The following is a 22113-nucleotide window of genomic DNA, read 5'->3' as shown; positions in this document are numbered from 1 at the left end:
TCCACAGGCTCAAGTGTGTCTCCAACTCTGAGGCAGAAGTTGTGCAAAATGGCACAACAAGCAATGACCTTCACTGCAAAAGCAGGGTGCACTTCCAGAGCCTTGAAAAATATTGATCACCACCTGGTCTCCATAATGCCAAATGTCCTTTCAATGACAGAACGGGCCTTTGCATGGTGCCTGTTGAATCTTGCTGCAACTGAACTTCTCAGTGGCTCCATGTAAGGTGTACCTGCAACACTGCTGCAGGTACTGTCACATTGCACTCCATTACACCCCTCACCAGAGGCTGGGAACACCAGGTATAGCAGTGACCATCAATACACTCTGTCTTCACCTTTATTCCACATCCACTTTTTGAAACTGGGCAGCTCCACAAGACATTTTCCACAATTCTCCCAGTGATACACAGTGAACAGTTTCAGTAGCTCTTAAGTAGATACAATGCTCTTTCTGTCTTCTGAGAGATCGGGCTCCTCGTCCTCTACATCAGTCAAGCTAATTTCCATTTCTTCTTCACTCAGTTGAAAGTCATCATCAGGCTCATCTAAGCTCATGTCTTCTGCACTTTTTCTCATGGACTGACCCCTCACTGCTCAGGCACTTAAATGATACCTCACTCTGCTGTGGTAATGAAGCCCTTGGCATTGGGATGCTACCCAACAGACTGAAGTCATCTACTGCTGTACAGTATGAATGGTCATTGATGACTACTGTCACATTACCTATGTCTTCAGTGACTGTGCCTTTGCTCACAAATGCCCTTTCACTGCCCTGACTTTCTTCCAGTTCCTGACATGCTTCCTTACTTCCTGTCAACTGGCCCTCCATCAACTCCCTACATGCTTCTCTGACCTTTGCAAAAAGATAGAGTGTCCTTATTCAAAGATAATTTTATAAGGATGATCATCACTCTCGACATTTCCTCTCACACAAAACATAACCAAGACACTGTGATGCAGAATTATTTTGCTAAAGGCACAATAAAAGCTGGGTAGCCCCACCATGGAAAACACTAATAAGACTGGGGACAAAAGAAAATTAATCAATTGCTCATGGCACAGACTACCATTATACAACTGGTATATATGAGTTGTTATAATTGTGGGAATTCGCAGGTGTGAAAAGTTTGTTTACATGTACAATATCGGTTAATGATAGGATAAATTTATATTATTTCATAAACAAAAGCTTATGAATCAAATATCTGTGAATCAAATATAATGTACCAGAATAAGTGATTAATAGTATGGTTTAAAATATTTTAGCAAAGAATTATGTCTACAGTGTTCTAATTTTATCCAATATTTTATTTTTGATCTATGTTATATAACCATAACATTTCTCATTTTCCTATTTCCATCACAGCAAAGTAATAAATTCAGTTTAACCTCTCTGGCTCTGCCTGCCCACTAGGGGCCAGATGTTTAAACGATATGTACGCACAAAAATCATGCATACGCCATTTCCCACAATGTGTGTTTACACAGGTATTTGTAAAATGCCAGTCAGAGGCGCACTTATTAAGTTAACATTGATTAATTACTTTAGTGTTTAATTTTACTGAAATCCCTAGATGTTATGTTTGGGTTGGCTTTTACCTGAATTATCATATTTTAATAGGTCGTCCACTTCTAGGCAGAGTTGCAGTCACTTTCAGTGCTCTGCAGAGTTGCAGTCATTTCCAGTGCTATATATATATATATATATATATGTATAGTATATGATTTATAACAATATTATTATTATTATTATTATTAATAATAATAATAATATTGTCTGATAATAATGAATCAGAAGAAGGTTCAGGCCTTAACACGACAACATCATGTCACGCACGCTCCTTACCCATAATCACTGGGCTTTCACTGATAGCAACAGAGGAGCTCGACACCTGAGGACAACCACAACACAACAAGTTAGGGTTAAGTTAGGGATAGGGGATAGTAACCAAAGTGTCCGCCTGGACAATTTGTTATAAGTCCTGAACCGTAAGTGGGAGATTTGGTATCTTAAGAGTTTTTTGGGTTTGGGTATTTCAAATATTTGACAGACAGGCACATTGCCTGAGATTGGACCGGTAGCTTGATGTTGTCCTAGTCGTTAACAGCCTGGATGTCTTCCTCAGGCTGGAAGACATCTTCCTCTGTCTGCTTTGGTGGTAGATTGAGGTTCAGAAATTGGACAGTTTGCTGTTGCAGTATATAGGGGATGTCAGGATGCAGCTTTTAGATTATGATATTGTAGGTCTTGGGTAAAGTGAACTTAGCCAAGATTTATAGCGTTTGAAGCTGGGCCTAGGACATGGCTTGACACCTGAGGACAACCACAACACAACACAAAAGCCTTGTGAGAAGTCTTCATCATCAGTCTTCATCGTCCGTCACACAGGAAACATGTCATCATCACGGGTGGGTGTGGTCAGAGACTCCATGCTGACCAGTTCACTGCTGAACAAGGCTTCTGTGGGTCAGACCCAGTCCAGAGGTCTGGCTGTTCCTGGTCCAGATTTCACTTTCGGAACCAACAGCAGCTCACTCGAAGACAGGGGCATGGCCGAGCTTCCGTCCAGCTGGAGGGTTCAGTCATGGTAGTGATACTGCTCCTCATTTGACGCTTATCCCAGACTTCGTCTCTCTGAACCAGGGCACAATGAAGTCCGGCCTGGTGATATCCAAAGAGCTGAGTCAGTACAGAGCAGTGCCCCCAAACAGCCAGGGGATGGGGCTCCACAGAGTCCAGTAGTGCTTAACATCACATTCAGAGTCACAATGAAGGTGTCCTCCCCAGCCCCGTCAGACCTCCTCTCTCATCAGTACGCTTGCCACTTGGCTGGAATAACAGCTGATCAAGAATCAAACCAGCAACCACAAACAGCTGCAGAGGACTAGGCCAGATATTCCAGACCCCAGGACCGGCCTGCTTAGGAAGAGCACAGCAGCTCTGCCACACATGCAGACACCATTCAAAGTGCCTTGCTACACACAGGTTGCTCCTGCTCTCGACACCTTCAGGGACAAGGAAGCTCGTCTCTTGGCCTTCAGGGCTCATCAGTTGGACTCTTGTTTCCAGGAAAGGACCAGATCAGGGTCTTGACAAGTACAGTCTGGACTGACCTGAGGAGGAAACAACCCAAACTTTTCTCTGAGCATGTGAACATTAAAGCCAATAAAACTGAAAACGCAAAATACCAAACAGCAAAAAAAGCTTTCACTCATTTTACCTGCTGTCGGGCTACAGTAAGTATCTCCATGTTACATACTCCCCCCCTGCTGGATGGGATAGGTATAACCTGTGATATTCTATCGACCATGTGTTGTGCTCTGCTCTCCCAGGTGGCCCTGATCTGGTAATTGACAGAGGACCTTTAAAGAGGGCAGGAATGTGGCTCGCACTCTCTCTTCTCCATTTTCCAGCCTTGGCAGCAGCTGTTTTGCTTGTGTTTGTTTTCTATGTTTTAGCTTTGCCTTTGTTAGTTTTTGGTTTGTTTGGTGAGTCCGGTAGTCCTCTTTTCGTGGCTTTATTTCTGTTAGGTTTAGTTTTTATGTGGATTTAGGTTAGAGAGGAGAGCCCAGATTCTACGGCCCTTTGTGGGTTGGTCTGAGTGTCTCCTCTTCTTTTTGTTCTTTTTGGCTGGCTCACCAACTTTTGGTAGTAGTAGTTGTTATTGTTGTTTGTGTTAATAAATTGGTTTAATTATTGTCGTATCCTGACTCGTTTATTATGTTAGATGAGCTACTTTTAGAGGGTTGTAACACTCCAACCCAAGGAGTGTTCATTTGTTCAAAACACAAAATAATATTGCTGTTATTTCTTCCATTGTAGTCTCTACAGTGTTTCATTCCTGGAGATTATGTCGAGTGTGTTAGTATGTTGCATTAACTTTTACATGGCTACCTGCAAACTATTAGCCAAATGCGGCTTGCTAACGCTGTCACATTGAGCTAGCATATTCAGCTTATAGTTAGTTAGCCAGCTAAATGACAAATAGCTGTCCCCAGCACAGTTGGATTGTGGCATTGTCAGCTACCAAAATCAGTTTAAATGCATGTATTTGCCCATGTGTTGTAAAAAATAGTCAATAACAAAGAGTTGTTGCAGTGGTTGAAGTTAATATGGATAAAACATCTATATAAACATCTTTAATTCAGAGGATTTTTAAATGCTGTCCATGTCATGCCATCATCATCATGATTGGATTATATCAAAAAGTAAAGTAATGCTACATATTAACACTTCTTGCGCTATGTTGCAAATGAGATGGGTTGGCAGACACCAGGATGGAGCAGGAAACATCATGGGGGAGGAAGTGGAGCAGGTATGTTATAGGGATGTGCAGAGGGCCCAGTATTTGTATTTGTATCTGTATTCATTGAGGCAGCAAAATTATTTGTATTTGTATTTAATTAAAAGTGGAAAGAGGCTTAAAAATCCTGTTTTTGTTTTTGTTTTTATTACGCTTTCAATTTTAGAAAATTAAATTGTTACAATAAGTGTTCATGAATAAACTACCTTACGAAGGAGATCCCCACACCAGATCTTGAACTGGAGTCTCCCAGATCATAGATGACTGAACTGACTACTGAGCTATACCTATATATAAGCCCATAATACAGAGACAGCACAGTGTGTAACGTGTAGGGAAGAACTTCAAAGGTGATTATTGCTTTGCACTTTTCATTTATTGCCCATTTTTTACAACCTAACTTTGTGGAAAGGAGTAGGGGAACAACGGATTATGGAGAGTCCCTTGGGAGCACTTCATGTGTGTCAGTAGCTGAGCTTTATCTCTAGCGAACACCCTCAACTCCGAGAGTGATGTCCAGATAAGGAAATGTGTGTCATGTAGCAGGTGGATGTGACTCCCCTCATTGAGACCTGCTGATAGACGTAACAGCGGAGCAGAGGATAGAGACTGAGATAGCGATATAACCGACCTGCTCGCTGGTATTTGACATGGATTTTTTTTTCTTCCCGAAAACAAATAATTTTTAAAATATTTGTATGAAACAAAATTCATAAAAAACCCACTATTGTGCTTTGCTGAATAATGTATTTATATTTAGGCACACCCCTAGTGTGTTATTAACGTCATTGTAACTGTATGGATACAAGGAGTCGTAATAGAAACCAAAACACTGAAAATACTTGTTTGTCATCTAAATGACAAAAATTAAGTTAAATTGAAAAATAGGCAGTTCATATTTTCAGCAACGCAAAAGGCATGCATATTGTAGGAAGGATTCCTAGGTTTAGTCAGTACACATTTTCTCTTAAAATATCTAGTTTGAGATCTATGATGTGTATATAATATTGTTATGTAATGTAATTTTATATTATTTTCTCTATAGATGAACAGCTAGGGCTGCTCTTGTCACAAAATACATGGCAGGTTGGTATCTTTAGTACACACTGTGATAAGGCAGCCCTGAATAGTGTTTCAACAAAGAATTTAAAAAACTGTTTCCCTGTTCCCTCCTTAGGGACGTTACTGCTGTGTTACTTTACTGTGATTACCAGTTCAGCTAACGTTTAACTATTGGGTTTTATCATGTCTATCAGGCTTCCCACTCAGTATTGCCTTTTTGATGTGAATTCTAACTTTTTGGCTTGTGGATGTATTTTTGTTTTAATTAGGAAGGGTGAACATGCTTACTTAACAGGCCATGGGTTGGAAGAAAACAGTTAATATTCTCCTCTAGATCTTTTTTGCAGACTTCTTATCTGTACCGTTTAGCTTCCTGTGATTTAGTGCAGATCAAATTCTAATCCACTCAGCCCTGGATGAAACAGTGACTTTTCCTGAAGCCATTTCTATTTGTAGCTTGTGGTATTATTAATATTGTAGTACCATATTTGTCTAGTACTTAAGTAGTGTTATGTTAGTTGTATAAGTTCGATTTCTCACTCAAGTCTCTAACCTGTTTAAGATCTGCCTGTGCTTGTGTAATTTAATTGACTCTAAGCACACAGAAATCTTGAACTCTGTATTCTGCCTGACATACTGCCTGTTGTAGATCCATGCTCCATCTTCTGAGTTTGTTGCAGTGCTTTCTTTAACTCACTCTCTCATGCTGCTATGTAAACCATCTCCACACTAAGTCGGCTACATTCGTAAATTTTGTCTCCGATTTGGCCCTCTGTCCAGACTAAAGTGGCATTTTTTTCCCCCAAAATCAGTGTTCCCAAAAAGGCCTCCAGAGTGAGTAAATGTGAAAATGCCTTTTGTAGTGTGTGCAGGGAAAACAGAGCTGTGCCACCTTTTGATGGTGGACAGGGGACAGATGCAACATCATATTTGTGTTCTATTTCATTTAGCACACCCAAAATTCTAATTTTGGCTTCTGCCTGACCCTTTCTGTCCAGTTGAGAATAGGCACCAGACTGAGGGCAAAACATTACATCTCATCCCCCTAGTCTGGCACACTGGCTCCTGCAAAAACTTTAAGATCCTCTCTTTTATAGCCTCTGTAGGAGAAGCTATCCTTCCTCTGTGCCCTTGTGGCACATTCTCCAGTGTGTGGGGTAGGTCCTCTACAGGGAGCCGCAGGGTCCTGAATAGGGGTGCAAGACTGTGACGGCTGTGGTATTTCAACCCAGTATCACAGCAGTTCGTGAAACAGTCACGAAATTTAATCTATAGATTTTTGTACATGGACATGATTTTTCCTTTTTTTTCGTGACACTCAGCACAACTTTCAAACTAATGTATTTCAAGTGGAAATATGTTTCGTGCCTGCACCACATTTTTTTTATGTTGGGATTCGGGAGCACAGAAGCTGTATTGTCTTTTCTCGTTAATTATAATCCCTACATTACTGGACATTTAATCACAACATTTTATCCTTGTTTCTATTTATGTATTTTAATTTTATCAGTGCAGTAGTGATGCACGGGTCGCAGTTGTATCCATGGGCACTGTGGTTAATCCGTGGATCGAGAGGGCCTGGTTATAAAATTTAACATGTGATTAATAGCAGATAGGTTGTGGGTGAAATAATACACCATTAATGAGGAAAATATAAATAATATTAATATTAATAGATCTTGAAGAGAACAACACTCGCATGAAGCTGTCTGCCATTGTTATTGTGTTTCTTCTTCCTCTTCCAATGAAATGAAGTGCTACTGATAGCATCTGTTCTCTCGCCAATATGATGTTTCTGCAAAGCTGTTTTCCCCATAACACACTACAACACCAAAAAAGAAGAAGAAGAAGAACTTCACTTAAAACCAGCCTACTTCAGTATAATATGTTACCATTTCATCACGCTTACATCATGCTTTCCACTGAGTAATAATGGTTATGCATGATTGGGTGTGAGTCTCGAAATCAGAAAAAATCATTTGTTCGGGTGGGCGGTGGGTTGATGATTTATGCCTACATGCAGATTCGGATGACATCAAAGCCAATCCACACATCATTATAGTTCAGTCAATGGTCACCAAATTTTATATTTACAGATTCAAATTCTTAAGCAAAAAACCAAACTTTCAAGAGTGCTTATATCATACAATACATTTCTTCAATATCCAAATGTACAAACCAAAAAGCTGTTAAAACGTAAAACCACTTCAAGCTATACAAGATATTTATTCAATTATTTCTTAGTCCGTTAGTCCCCCGGGCGTATTTGTGATTTTGTGATTGTCTTCAAGTTGTATACACAAAGTGCTGTGAATGTGTTGTTATTGTTGTTGTGTATACTTGCAGTTTTATGTGTTGTTTTTGTATTCTTGTTTAATAAAGTCGATTAAAAAAAAAAAAAGTTCAGTCAATGGTCCAAGTCAGTTGGATGATGTGGCTAATGGAAGGGCATTGTGTTGTGGGTGGACTTGAAGCATTAGAATTGAATTATAAGCCTTCAAACCATAGACTGTAAAAAATATGGACGTAGCCAACATGACGTCACACACTGGTTTCCGAAGAGTGGTTTTGAAGCTTAAAGTGGGCATCTCTAGCCGTTGCTATCTTGGCAGTGCCTGACTCTGCTTAAGTCCCTGCTAATCCAAAATGAGCAAAGAGGTGGAGCTGAGGCAGGTCAAATGAAGCCAACTAAGCTGAAACAAGCCACCTAGTGGCTAGAGACCTGTTACTCAAAGCAGCCATGTCCGTAATTATGCATAACTTTACAGCTTAATAAAATTTAAACAGGTGAGTTATAGAAAAATATTCACCCCCTGTACAGTCGTCATGAAAATGAAAATAAGCTTTAGAGACCAAAACCATTTTTTGTACCAGGCTGTAAACATGTTTATTTCTGCTATAAAGTTGGGCATTTTAACATGGGGGTCTATGGGGATTGACTCGCTTTTGGAGCCAGCCTCAAGTCGCCATTTGAGGAACTGCAGTTTTTGGCACTTCTGCATTGGCTTCATTTTTCAGCCCTGGAGGTTGCTGCTTGCTTCAAACATGTGCCAAGGTCAAAGTTCAAAGGTCAGTATTTCAAAGCAGGAACCATGTAGAATCTTCATACTGACATATGTTACTCTCCAGGCTGTGAACATTCCAACAATGTATTTGGTTTAGCTCTAAGACAAAGTTTTCATTTTTGTTATGGGCTAGGCTAGCAAACCCAGTGCAGAACACTGAGGCAGGAGGCAGCGAGTAGTTTTGGAAGATAATGTATTGCAAGGTGGTAGCTGGGAGGCTGGGGTAAGGGCTTGGGCTGGTAGCCGGGAACCTGGGGCTTGGGCTGGGCATGAAGCTGGGCAGAGGGAACGCTGAGGGGAGCCAGGCAGAGGGATTCCCAGAGAGCAGGGAGCGTGCCGCGCAGACGAGGCAGGAAGGCTGGAGACAGGGGCCGGATTCAGGCGAAGGCAGAACTGTGGGCACAGAGAAAAAGATTTTAGCAATGCTGATTAGCAACAGAGCCATAGTAAGGCCTGGAGGGCTAGAAGCACGACTGACTGTGGTAACAGAGTCTACGATCTGGTGATGAGGTGGAGGCTGAACCAGATATTTATGCAGGACTAATGATGGATGGCAGCTGGTTGCCTGACTCCCGCACACCTGTCTCCACTCCTGTAATTAAGCACAGACACAGGAAAGGGGAGAGAGAGAGGGAGACACACCCACACACACTGCCGGCTAGGTGGAGGAGGAGGCAGAAGTGGAGGGCATGACACTTTTCTCATTTAATGGATACAAGCTATCCCAGGCCTAGTTTCAGAGAGCACTTTGAAGGCCCAATATATAAAATGAAACTTTTTGTTTGTTCGTTTTTTCTTTTTTAGAGACCAAAATGAGTCACCTTCAGAGATTACAGTACTGCTGACAATCTAGGGCATTACTTCAGGCTTGGAGGAAGGCCTGAAGTGCTAAGGTTAGGGTTAGCAGTTAGGATTATAGGCAGAAAACTGATGTCGGTGGAGGCACTCACTTGAATAACTTTTGAGATTAAGGTCATGGGACGATGGGAGTTGGTGCCTTCTGTACCAACTTTTCCACCCCTGGTGTCTTCCTTTGGTGTAGCTGCCATAGACTCCTATTCAAAAAGCTTGTGCAAATTTTTACTAAGGATCAAATCCACAAATGGATTGCATGGCTTTTGCAGCTGCTGAACCTCTGCAAATGAGACAAAAAGATAGTGTGTAATTCAGCACCCGCAAAGGATGAAATGCAGTGCAAACTGTGCTGCCAAGCAAATAGCGTCATTGTGCGCCTGTGCCATTTGCATGTATGTAAATTAGGTAATATTCATACATTTGGTGCAAAATTGTCCCCTTTCTATGCAAATAAGCCTCGTTGCAAAAACCACTCAGTGATACACCTGCTGAGAAACCAATTCAGATTTTTGGCAGCTCCATAGTGAGTGACGTTAGTGACACCAGCGGCCATAGTCATAGTATTGCTGGGGCCAGAGCAGGTGACACAGTATCAAATTTATTTCAATTACGCCAATCAGAGCTCACTAAAGTTAATGTTGAGTTGGTGTGTACACATGCAAAGACTATGTTGGACTCTTTTCTCTGGGCCCCTGCCTAATCTGACCAGTGATGACATGTCATCATTCAACCACTGCCTGTTGAGGTGGTGTCCAGCAAACAACTTGGGCTTCTTAGACAATTTGCAGACTTTCTGGGGAAGACCTGGTCTGATTAGGAGAGACGGCATACATCCCTCTTTGGATGGAGCTGCTCTAAACCTAAACTTAGTTATAACTCATTCAATAGCCTTGTTCTTAGTCTCTAACACCCAACCTGAAAAACTTCACAGTCAATTCTACATACTCTGAATTTTTATCTGAATTCAAGTTTTTTTTTATTTTTTATCAAACTTAGTCCTCAGTGCAGATGAAGTAATTATAGTAGGTGACTTTGATATTCATGTGTGGGATGCCAAACACTCTTGAGACAGCACGGATCATAACACCAGTCATGGTCAAATGGAGAGCGGGGGATGTTAATGAGGTGAGCTACTGTGGGTCTGGAGCAGCATGTCATAGTTGTCTGTGTCTGGTAATTATTCTGTTTCTTCTCCTCCTAATCACTAGTATTTGAATCATGTTAAGAATGAAAACAGAAAAAATAAAATTTGGTGGCATTTTCACAGAACTCTATAAGGAGTGTTTATCAAGATGGAAGTATTTTCTATTTAGTATAGTTTGCTCTTCCTTATGACAACAGGCACTTGACACATCCAGTCCAAAACTGTGGTGTGAAAATAATATGTTTAGTGTAAGCAGAGCAGCGTAAATGCATCACAATACAAACTGACACAAAGTTTTGTATTAATTTATTGGGGAACTGTAGTCAGTATAATATAATGTATTTATATCATTGTGACATGTGGCTTACAAATTCTTACAACTACATTTTTAAATCACTGTGGCAGAAAGAATTGACACTAAAAACAAAACTGGAGTTATGTTTGTGAGTGTAAAAAAACTTTTGGATATGTAGAAATTGTCATGTGTCTGGCTCATTTGGGCTCATTTGAGTAATGACTCCAATCAAACACTAGAGGTCTCTATGTGACTACAATGTTTTGAATTGTTTCAGACGCTGCATTATTAGAAGGCTGGTAGAGACACAGTCAAACAGATCCATGACAGTGAACTGGGAGGTTATTTCTGCAGAATATGATCAATAATACAACCTGTCAGTTTTCAAGAATGGTTTGAATGAAGAATTAAAGAATGGTGTATATATGGTCTGTGCGTTTATCTGTACTGCGTTCCTCTTTCTATTGCCTGTATTAAATTGTTGTGAATTAGCTTTATATATAATTGTTTAAGTTACTTAAATAAATTTTTAAAAAAATATCTTTTTCAGGCTTTTTGCCTTTATTTGTCAGGCCGTGTGGAGGCAGGAGACTGGAGAGACAGGGGGCAGTGAGACACTAGTAGGCTGGCCGTCAGACTGTGGACTTTGTGGTTATGTGGTATACACCTTAACCATTAGGCCACCAGGTTGCCCAAGTTACATACAATCTAAACAGCCTTTGACTTTTCAGATTTCTTTCTTTGTTCTGGCTTCATCTTTATATATTTATTGTACAGTTGCTTCATTATCACAGAAAACTATTATGTAACCAGTGATGTCCCCATAAAGTGCATGAAACTAGCATGGTGTAAAGCTCTTGTGTCTGCAAACATCTGCTTCTTTTAAAAGCCTCCAAAGCAGATGGAGGGAACTGAATCTGTGAAAAATTAAAGAGCAAAAAAATCTGCTTTATAATTGTAAAATAAGAAAATATACCATCTAATTTTTGCAAAGAGGAAGCCAAAATTGGAGGTCGTCGTCTAAGCTAATTTGATCATATAAATTGGGTACTGGTTTGGCTAAGTCTAAGAGCATGGTAATACCTAGGACATGATATTTAGTTTTGAAATGATATTGCAATGAACATATGATTCATGGCTTCACCGATTTGAGCTGATTTCTCTAAAGGCAGGAATGTTTGCATTTGAGCAGATGCCTAATACCAGTGGACTTCTGAGGGTGTATAGTTTTTCCATAGAAAGCAGGACTCCCAAATTATTAAAGGTCTCTGTATGTGTATTGATGCAGTGTTCTGTTTTAGACTGATGATAATCAGGACTTTATTTCTGTTTTGCTGAATGAGCTGTGCAGCCACACAGACTTGAGCTGGGCATCTCCACAATAGCTGCAAGCAATAATGAATCTGCAGGTAGGTAATGTACATCAAAGATTTTCATTAAAGTTAATGCACAAAGGAGGCCTTGGTCACCTTGGAACCCCACCCTCAGAGCAGAGGAGAGGCTGACAAAATGTGCAAAGGAATGTTACTATCATGCTGTGTTGTTTGTGTTTTTATCAGCAATTAATTTAGTCCTCACGCCCATCTGAAAAAAAACAAACAACTTATAGGCTATCCTTATAGTATGCCTATAGATTTAACATTGTTATCAATTGTATTATACTACATTGAAACCCTGTAACTGTCTGTTTTGATCATCCTGTACCTATCCCACTGAAGCTTAACACTGCTACAGTGCAATGCTTTGGGTAAACGTGAAATAATAATAAAAAAATTAACTGTCTTAGGGCCCTATAGAGGCTTGTTCACAGTATTTCATTTCTTAAATGGTCAATGTTTATGTTTGTGTGTACAAGAAATTGTGCTGTAAAAGCCTGACCTGACTTCAAAATACAGAAGCTGGCTCTAATACCAGGTGTGTGTGTATTTTCACGATTGTGCGTGCTTATAGTAGTGAATAGGGCTTGTTATGTTAAGGTTAGGAGAAGTCTCTAGGAAATGAATGTAAGTCAATGTAATGTCCTCTGAAGTGATATATACACGACTGTGTGTGTGTGTGTGTGTGTGTGTGTGTGACATCACTGCATTCTTGTTAAAGAATATGGATAAAGCATACATTGACCTGTCAGTAACTCAAAGGTCAGTATTGATCTCTGCTGATGTCATTGATTTGGTATTCAAAAAGATGATTGGTTGATGACTTATTGATTATGAAGAAAATGATGATTGGACACCCAATATTGATGGCATTTGGAAAGGCTATTTATAAAGTGTATCACAGATTACTGGTCATCTTCTTAGTCACAGTACACAGCATTTGTCACTGAGGGTTAGGGTTAACAGATTTTACCAGACAGATTTTGTTATGTGGGTTAATGGGTTTGATCTTGGCATAGCTGAAAGCTTTACTACAGCTTCCACTTATGCTGTGATCAAACTGCACAATATTTTTGTCACTGTCAGATTCTGCAATTATAGAGTCATGCATTGGGTTAGAGATATGGCAGGAAGATCTGACTAATAAGAGCTTGCTGTTTGAACTGCTGTACACAATAAATGTGTTCATTCTGGGCCCAAATCGATTTTTCTATGAACCCTAAATCTCATAAGGAGGATTTAAAAAAAACCTCTTTTATCTCCATGGGTTGAATACTGCAACTGAGGTGGGACAACTCATTTTATTACCTTGCAAAAGCAATGATGACTTTGTAGCCCTTAAACTGGATGAGCACATTAGGGCCCGACCGATACTGGAATACAGAATACAGAATATATACGTAAACATTTTTTGCAGTGATCCCTCAAATGTGGTTAAACACTTGTGACAAAGATATGTAATGGAGGCATATTTTACAGTTAAACAATAAATCTTATTGTATAAAATGACATCAGTGCACTGAAACAGTAAACTTCACTTGGAATTTAATAATTATAAATAACTACAAATAAAAAAACAGGCCCAAAAAAACATGTACGTATATATTAAACTTGAATTAAGAAAAAGGATCAAATATTTATATAATGCTGCCTATATAACTTTAAAATTTATATCTGACAACATATACGCCGATACCAATATATCTGTGATAGGCCAATATCAGCTTATAATATCGGCTGACCGATATATCGGTCGGGCTCTAGTATACATAAACAGACTGATCCTCTGACCCTTCACACAGTCACACAAACATGAAACACACACCTCTGTCAGTGGTTACTGAGATGACGATGAGAAGCAAGACAGTGAAAAAAAAACAAGACAAAACTGAAAAAACACACCTGCTCACAACATCTTCATCATCCCAGGACCCCACTGGGAGGCAGTATCTCTTGAGAGATGATGTTGTGTGACTGTGTGTGTGTGTGTGTGTGTGCCTGTGCGTTCACCATTCATTATGGATGAATACCCCAAGTGCTTTCCACTGGTGTCAGATGTGCTTTTCTTCTCACAGCCACTCAAATGTAAAGAGAAGCCACTCTCCTTTTTCCCAGCTCATATCTGATGCTAATGTGGTATAAAGGCTGCAGACTGAGTCACGGAAGAGACTGAACTCCAGTGATGAGTCAAACTCTCAGACTGTCTATGCAGGTTATAATTGACACAACCGTACTTAAGGAGATAACCAGATAACCATCATACTAAGCTTTCCTCAAGCGAGTGAGCCACCCAAACCAACCTACAAGATGTTTTCTTCGTTTTATTGTTCTCTCGTTCTTTCTTTGCATTTGTAAACAAAGTCTAAATTCTGCAGACAATAATATACAATTAAGCATATAGTGTTCCAAACTGAAATTCAATTTCCAGGACTGAATGCTATACAAAGGTGATGATTTATGACAAACAACTTTATTTAGAAAATATACATAGAAATTCAGTTCTCCATTACTATTCCTTTCATCCTCCCCACACACTTTATATAAAGATCTCAAGTTAAAATTAGATTGTGCTAACAAGGCAGATATTATCATCGAGTAACATTGAACTCAGTGAAATATTGTGACATTAGTTCAACTCAGTGCAAATCCCAGAGCCTGGGAGAGCAGCAGGTGAGTCAACTGTCAATCAAAGCTGTCAATCAATGCCCACACAGCAGACATCAATGCTACTATAAGTAAGCGGTAGAAGTTGAGGCTTTTTGAATTGGAGTCAGTTGGAGCATCTAGCGGCTGTTGGCGGCGCTTTAAGGTGCTTCTACATTGGCTTCAGCCACAAGCAGTGGTAGTTGCCACTTGACCCTCCCCATTTAAAAATAAATATATCTCATGCAACTTCAAAGACTGAGGAGGATTTGTGAAACAAAAACAGATTCTGTCCAGTCGACTTAAAGACAGGGCCAGCAAATCACATACTTACTGATGACTTGTGCACGAGCTTGACAGATCAACTATAGTGATTTATTACATTAGAACCAAAGACATGACAGAAATTTCTCACTTATTTTTTGTAACGCTGTACACAGATCATTCATTCCAGCTGTGTTATTCTGAAAAGTGATCCCAATTTAAGAAGCCTGAGTTCAGTTTTTTTGGGTTCACAATATCTTGGAACTCTTGTGACACTCATTATCTCACAGCTATTGTCCCAATCAGGACACGCTGCTGAATGAATGTATAAAAGGATCGTGTAAATTAATAACCAGTAGTTGTTTTTTTTTTCAAAACTGTCATTGCAGCCCTTTTTCTCTAATGTTTTTTCTTTTATTTAAATTGCATTTCTCTCCCACAATGAAATGTTGGTCAAGAACTTTTTGTGACCCTGCATGTTTGTGCCTGAATCCTCTCATTTGTCTGATATTGTGGGACCAATGATACCAACACAAGAGAACACCATGTCCTCAGTCCTATTCATCTTGCCTCTACCACTGCATCTGCTTTTATATATCAAAGTATTATATACTGTAAATATAAAACTAAAGTAGCATTTCCTAGAGAGAATGACAGATATTACTGTGAGCACTGATAGGGGAGACCAGGGACAGTTGTAACACTTTTGCGATTTTTCCCAATAAATCAAAAACCATTGGAACTGGAACAGTCCATTTGCTTATATTATATTATTATATTATATTATTATATCATAAACTGAAATGTGTCAAGTACTGAAACAATGTATTCAAGTGGTTTTATGAAATATGTACAGGTTGCAAAATTGATTTAAATACAGCCACTCCACTGTTACAATGGTCCCTGTACACTAGGACTGTTGTAACACATGCCAGGGACGATTGTAACATGTCAAAAATATACATAATTAATCAATCAAATACTCAAAATGAAAAAGATTATTTATCATTCATGTTATTGTGACTATTCATTTATTTTTTTAAAAATAATGAATACCTTTTTTCACACTACATGACAAAAAAGAGGGGAAGCCATCAAATTACAATGCAAAAACAATTTTTAATGGGTAGAACACACATCCTCAAAAAAGTTTAAACATGAAATGGATTAGTTTGAGGTCAATATTCAGTACAGGGCCATGTTTTCACCTCATGTGACCTAGCTTGACTGCTAGTTTGACACATGTAAGCCATTTCTATTTGTCGCTTAAAAACAGTGATTCTAATAAAAAATTTTGGATTCCTAGACATTTGATCTCAGGACAGTATCCAAAAAATACATCTGATAGAAAAGTTACATTTTTACCTAAAAAAAAACTGCTGGTAACTTTCTCTGGGGGTTTCAAATGTGGCTCCTTTTTTGTAAGCAAGAGGACAATCTAACTGAGCGTGTGCAGAGTGAGTGTAATCACTGTAGCTTGTTTCTGGTTGGAGGAATTCAAGGTGTTACAACCATCCAATGTTACAACTGTCCCTGGTCTCCTCTACTCATTGACATGTTTACATTTTAGGAGTTGTATGTAAATTAATTGGCCTTAATATATTGGCTGAGATGTAGATTCAGTGTGAGTGAATGGGGTTTTAGAACACTTCAGCATTAGGCTTTAATTCTATGGCACTATCTAACTTATAAACTGTGCATGTCATTGTAATTCTTGCAATACTGAGCATTTTGAAATTTGAATAGATTTTGACTGTACACAGGCACTAAGATATAAATGCAATGGGACTAATTTGTTCTATATTGACTTAAATGCATCATAAAACTCATAATAACTGATAAAACTGTACATGTCCTCATTAGGAGCTGATGTACAGTTGATCAGTGCCCAGTACTGAATATTTTGACATTTAATGGGGTTTGTACTGTATACAGGTGCTGTGCTGTGAATACAATGGGACTCAATGAGGCTCATAGACTTTAGGGTTACTCATAGTACTACACAGGTTCTGTGCAAATTGGTAGAATCTGAATGATCTACATACCATGATTTGTATGAATGTGGAGGATGGGAGTCTTGGATTACCTCCCTTCTGGAGAAGTTGTTTCTTCTTGTCCCTCTAGGAGGCGATATCAGTAACCCTCCCAGACTGAGAGCAGGTCCATGTTGTGTCCTCAGCACGCATCACTGAGTCCAGTGGGCCACAGGGTGTTCTTGTGTTCTCGTGTGTGTGTGTGTGTGTGTGTGTGTGTGTGTGTGTGTGTGGGAGGGGGAGATGTTATGTATGTTCTTACATAACTGACGAGCGGAGTCAGGGAAAGTCATTAGAGTCAATGGAAAATTTGAGACCGAAAGTTAGAACACAGACACACAGGCTCTGTTTAACACACAATACACAAACTGTCAGTCTAAGCTCATGCACCTCACTGGGTCTGTATTTACAATCTAGGCCCCATTGTTTCACATTAAACGCTTCACAAATTAATGGCAAAAAAAAAAAAATTGCTGGTGAAATTGCAGCATTAAAAATATTTAATATTTATTGTGATGCAAATTTAAAGCAATGTCTTATAATTTCAGTACATTTCAACCCATGAAGTGGCAAGATAATGATAAACCTGGTTAAACATGTCAAGTGGTAAGAAGACCTACTCTGATATCTACATCACAGCATTACGTCCACTGTTAGACAAATCTGAGATTACATATTTTAAGTCATAATATGGTATTTTGAGAATGTTATAAGAATAATGTCATAATTTTATGACAGTCATACATATGCACCACATTTAAAGGGTACTTAATATTTGTCAACATGAGTCTTATTCTCATAACTGATCACTTGCCACCTGAGATTTTGGGAAATATGGAGTCCAGCAAAACTAAACTTCAATCTTGAATAAATGATTTCAAATGCTTCCAAAAAGTAAACTCAGAAATTAACCCCCTGGATTAGCTATTGTAGCTAACTGTATATGGATCTACCTCCATGGCAACTTGGCAGCTAACCAGACAGCTGCCTATTCATCTGCACATGTTGGTTTGTTATGTGTGAGGATGTGAGCCACTGTTCAAATGCAGATACTTTGCTTTCAAGAGTTATCTTCTTAATCACATATGATGATGCATGAAAATCAATAAAATCTAATCTTTGCTCTGATTGCTGTGATTAACTGAATTTGATATTTCAAATTACATACAACACACCAGTCCCAGTGAAAGACTAATAATACTTTACAAACAACCAACAACTAACAGAGTTCAATAGTAAATAACACAATATTAAAATCGAGAAATGACTAATAATTACATTTACAATAATAACAGAATGTTAAATCATTAACTTTGTTACTATCAAACAGACAGACTTCAGCGGAATAATTCTCATTAAATGATGACCACTAAAGCAGTCTTTCTTCAGTTGATTTTCTTCATTTTTCTCACCTTGTGAAAACATTTAGTCCTCATAGGTATTGTGGTACCGGAACACACACACATAGCCCACTTAGCCCACTTTTATTTTCTCTATTGTGTCACAGACAATAAGAAATATGACTCTGTCCTCCAGACTCAGGGGAGCTTCTTACTGATCCTACCCTCATAATGCTGTGACACACAGACATCACTCTGAACAGGTGTGAATGGGCAACTTTGTTTTCAGCAAAGCAGAAGACGCCAAATGGGTCAAAATCCTCTCAGTCTCACAATTTACTGTTTTCTCTCTTAAGTAGACACAGTAACTCCACTGATTTTTTTCCTTTTCATCATTTTGGGGCAGTGGAGCAACATTTTGCCTTTATCTTTGTTTTGTTGTCCACCAACTTGCTTGATAGATGTCCCACAATACAAATGTGCATCAACTAGTCGCTAGTGAGCCAAAAGAGGCTACAGTTCATTGGAGCTGAAGGGAGCGGCTGAGTTTGGTGAAAATTAAACTTTGGTTCAACATGAGTGAGATGTTTTACATGACACATGTTCATTTGATCTATTGTTATTGTATGAAACTGATAACTGCAGCTTTAACTATAATTATGTCACAATGTCTGTCATTGTCATTGTCCATACTGAGCTAGGTTGTTCTGTTTCGCCTATGGAACCAGACATTACAAAAGTTTATGATCTCAAAATGTTAAACTAGCAAAATCTGTCTGTTGACTTGTTACACAGAGCAGCTCTCAGTCTGTGAAAACACTTGTATAATGTCTTCTGCACCTCTGGAGGAGCTGAGAAAAATGTTAGCTTGGGCTCTGAGACTAAAAGTTTTAACAGGAAGTCCATGTTACAAGCTGTGGGCATGACACTAAAAAGATGCAAGCATGTTCAAACAAAATGATGCCATTCGTTGCATTATGGGAAATGTAGTATCTAGTGTTTTTGAAACTTGACGCACAGTAGGCACTAAAAATCTGTATATCTTGGCCACTGGTTGGTTCTGACCATAACTTTGTACAAGTACAACACTACATTAGCTTGCATTAGCAAAACAAACCCAAATCTATGCAGATGAGTGAATCCACTGACACTGCACTGTGGGTAACGTAGGCCAGGTTAGAATCAAAAAATCTCTGGTTCTGCTGCACCAATCTTGATTCTTTTGAAGGCAGTTGAATACGAGCTATGAGAATGGACATAGAACGGAGAGCCATTTTTTGGCATCAGACTAGAGCTAAAAAGTTGGAAAGATTCCATTAGAAGAGAGCTTTGTTGGATATCTAAGTTAATGAAGAAACATTAGGGACAAATCACAAGTGACATGAAATCTTCAGGAGCTGTAGTTTTTTAAAAATCCTAAATTAAACATTCAACAAAGATCCAATCATGTGGTAATTTGTTCCAAAGCAAGAAGAGAGCTTTGAAAACTAGATGAAACTACTAAGCCACTGATCAGCAACCCTATAAATCTTCAACAGTTATGTCTGTAAAAATTATTAGCACTTGACTATTAAAGTTGAAATCTGATTGGAATTAAGTTTATTAAAACCATTAAGAGCTCAAAAAAAATCTCATGATCTTCAACACAAGATGACACATTGGTTTTATCCAGTTATATAAGTCTGCCTGTCAGACCTCAGGCGAGGTCTGCTGTGCGTGTGTGTGAGCTTGTGTGTCAGCATTTCCCTCCCCAGGCGCTCATCTCCCCTATCACTTATAATCTCACAGTTTCAGTGGCTCATGGCTTGTCTTTTTCTCTGTCTGTCCCTCTTCCGCTCTCACTGTCCTTCATTCCTTTTTTTCTCCTCCATCACTTTGCATTTATCTCTGTCCAGCCACCCTTCCTCACTATCATTGGATAGATGAATGGCTTAGATGGGGAGATGTATGGAGGCGTGTAAATTCAATCAATAAAGGAACTGAAAGAGGCAGCTGACCTGCTTCCTGACGACGCAAAAAGAAAATTAAAGGAGGGAACTGTTTCTTTTTCAGTGCCCCATTAATCTCCAGTGTCCTTCATCTCTGCCATTCCCTCTCATATTTACCTCCACTTCTCTCCATCTCTTCATTCTCTGTCCTTTGGTAAGTCTGTTCATACAAGAAAAGACATTAGTGTCCTGGTTTACAGACATTCATTCAAATGGTCTCATTGGGATTTTTGACAATTGACAATATCATCTTTCTGTTATGTCAGCTATCTTTGTTTCCCTCTCTGATGTAGGAAGCAGATGAACTTCCATTTATCCCTTAAACCATTTGCTTCTGATCAACCACTTCATACATCTCTTTCCCCATTCATCCTTTTTTACCTGTACATGACATTACAGTGATGAGGTTAGTGGTTCCAGATGTTTCCTGTCTGATGTACCCCCACAGCCCTCCTCTGATGAACTCAAGTACCCCATAGACACCATCTGTCATGTTCCAAATGTGTTCATTTGAGCTGGTTTTCAACTGGATGTTGTTTAACAATTAATTATATAAAAGTACTGTTACAATATTTTTTCATTTTCATCAATATTTAAGTCAGGTGTCCATTTGTTCTACCACTTTGAGAAGCAGAATGTTTTAACCTTTTATCCATGAAATCCACACAAAACTAGTGGTGTAGTGGTATCTTGAGATGAGTATACTGCAGCTTGTGCCTAACCACCCTCTTCCCCCAGCCAACCTTTTTACTACATGACCTTTGTGTTGTAATATGATGTAATATTGAACATAATGGACAGAGCTTCTCCCCAGGCTGGGTGCTGTTTTACAAAGGTACGTATGTTGCCTGGGAGGAGGCAAAAGGTCAGGAAACAAAAGTCTGCCACAGATCACATGAAAGACTGTAACACGATTACTGCTACACTCATATGTATCTGTGGCTATTTTTAGGTAAGAATGTGGTAAATCACCTCTGCCTAGAGGTGGGTCTACACCGTAAACCTGCCTGTAATCATCACTTCACCTCCACACAAAGCCTACTGCAAAGGAACACATCAGCAGTTAAGAAAACAAATTCCCACCTATTGAGGGCTCAGCTGGAGACTCTGACTCAAGCTATAACCAGATGCAGTAAATTTCACAGCAAAACATCTCCTGGAATGCTGTAAAATCGTGAAAGCCAACAGTGTGTGAATGTGGATTTTCACCTTAAGAGTTCAGAGTGCTGACAGACAACAAGAGATTCACCTCACCTTAGATTATGATGGAACTAGAAACACACACAGCACAATCAGATGTGAAGAGTCTCTTCAGGGCTGCTGCCAGGGGCGTTGCTAGGACTATTTTAGGGGGGCTTAATCTGATTTATAGCACTTAATTGATATTGGATCCGTGCCGAATACAAACTAGGAAGAGACAGATCTACTGTGTTGATTTTACACTTATTGCTACTCTAAAAATTCATGAAAAACAGACATTTTGGGGCCATTAAAAAAAAAAAATCCTCCCCCCAGACCCTCCTGGTAAAGGCTTAGCCCCCTTATCCATAAATCTCTAGTGATGCCCCTGGCTGCTGCTCATGTAGAGCACCAACATGAAATCCCACACAGAAGCCCACTCACTGGCACATTTCCCTCTGCCTCAACCCACTTATCAGCCAGTCAAAGTGTGAGAAGAACCCATCGATCCCTGTGTGGGTGTTCACTTCACGTGCATAATTGTTCACGTACTGAAAGAGTTT

The sequence above is a fragment of the Thunnus thynnus genome, chromosome 17 (assembly GCF_963924715.1).
Source record: "Thunnus thynnus chromosome 17, fThuThy2.1, whole genome shotgun sequence".
Classification (NCBI taxonomy): Eukaryota; Metazoa; Chordata; class Actinopteri; order Scombriformes; family Scombridae; genus Thunnus; species Thunnus thynnus.
Note: the sequence above shows the minus strand (reverse complement) of the source record.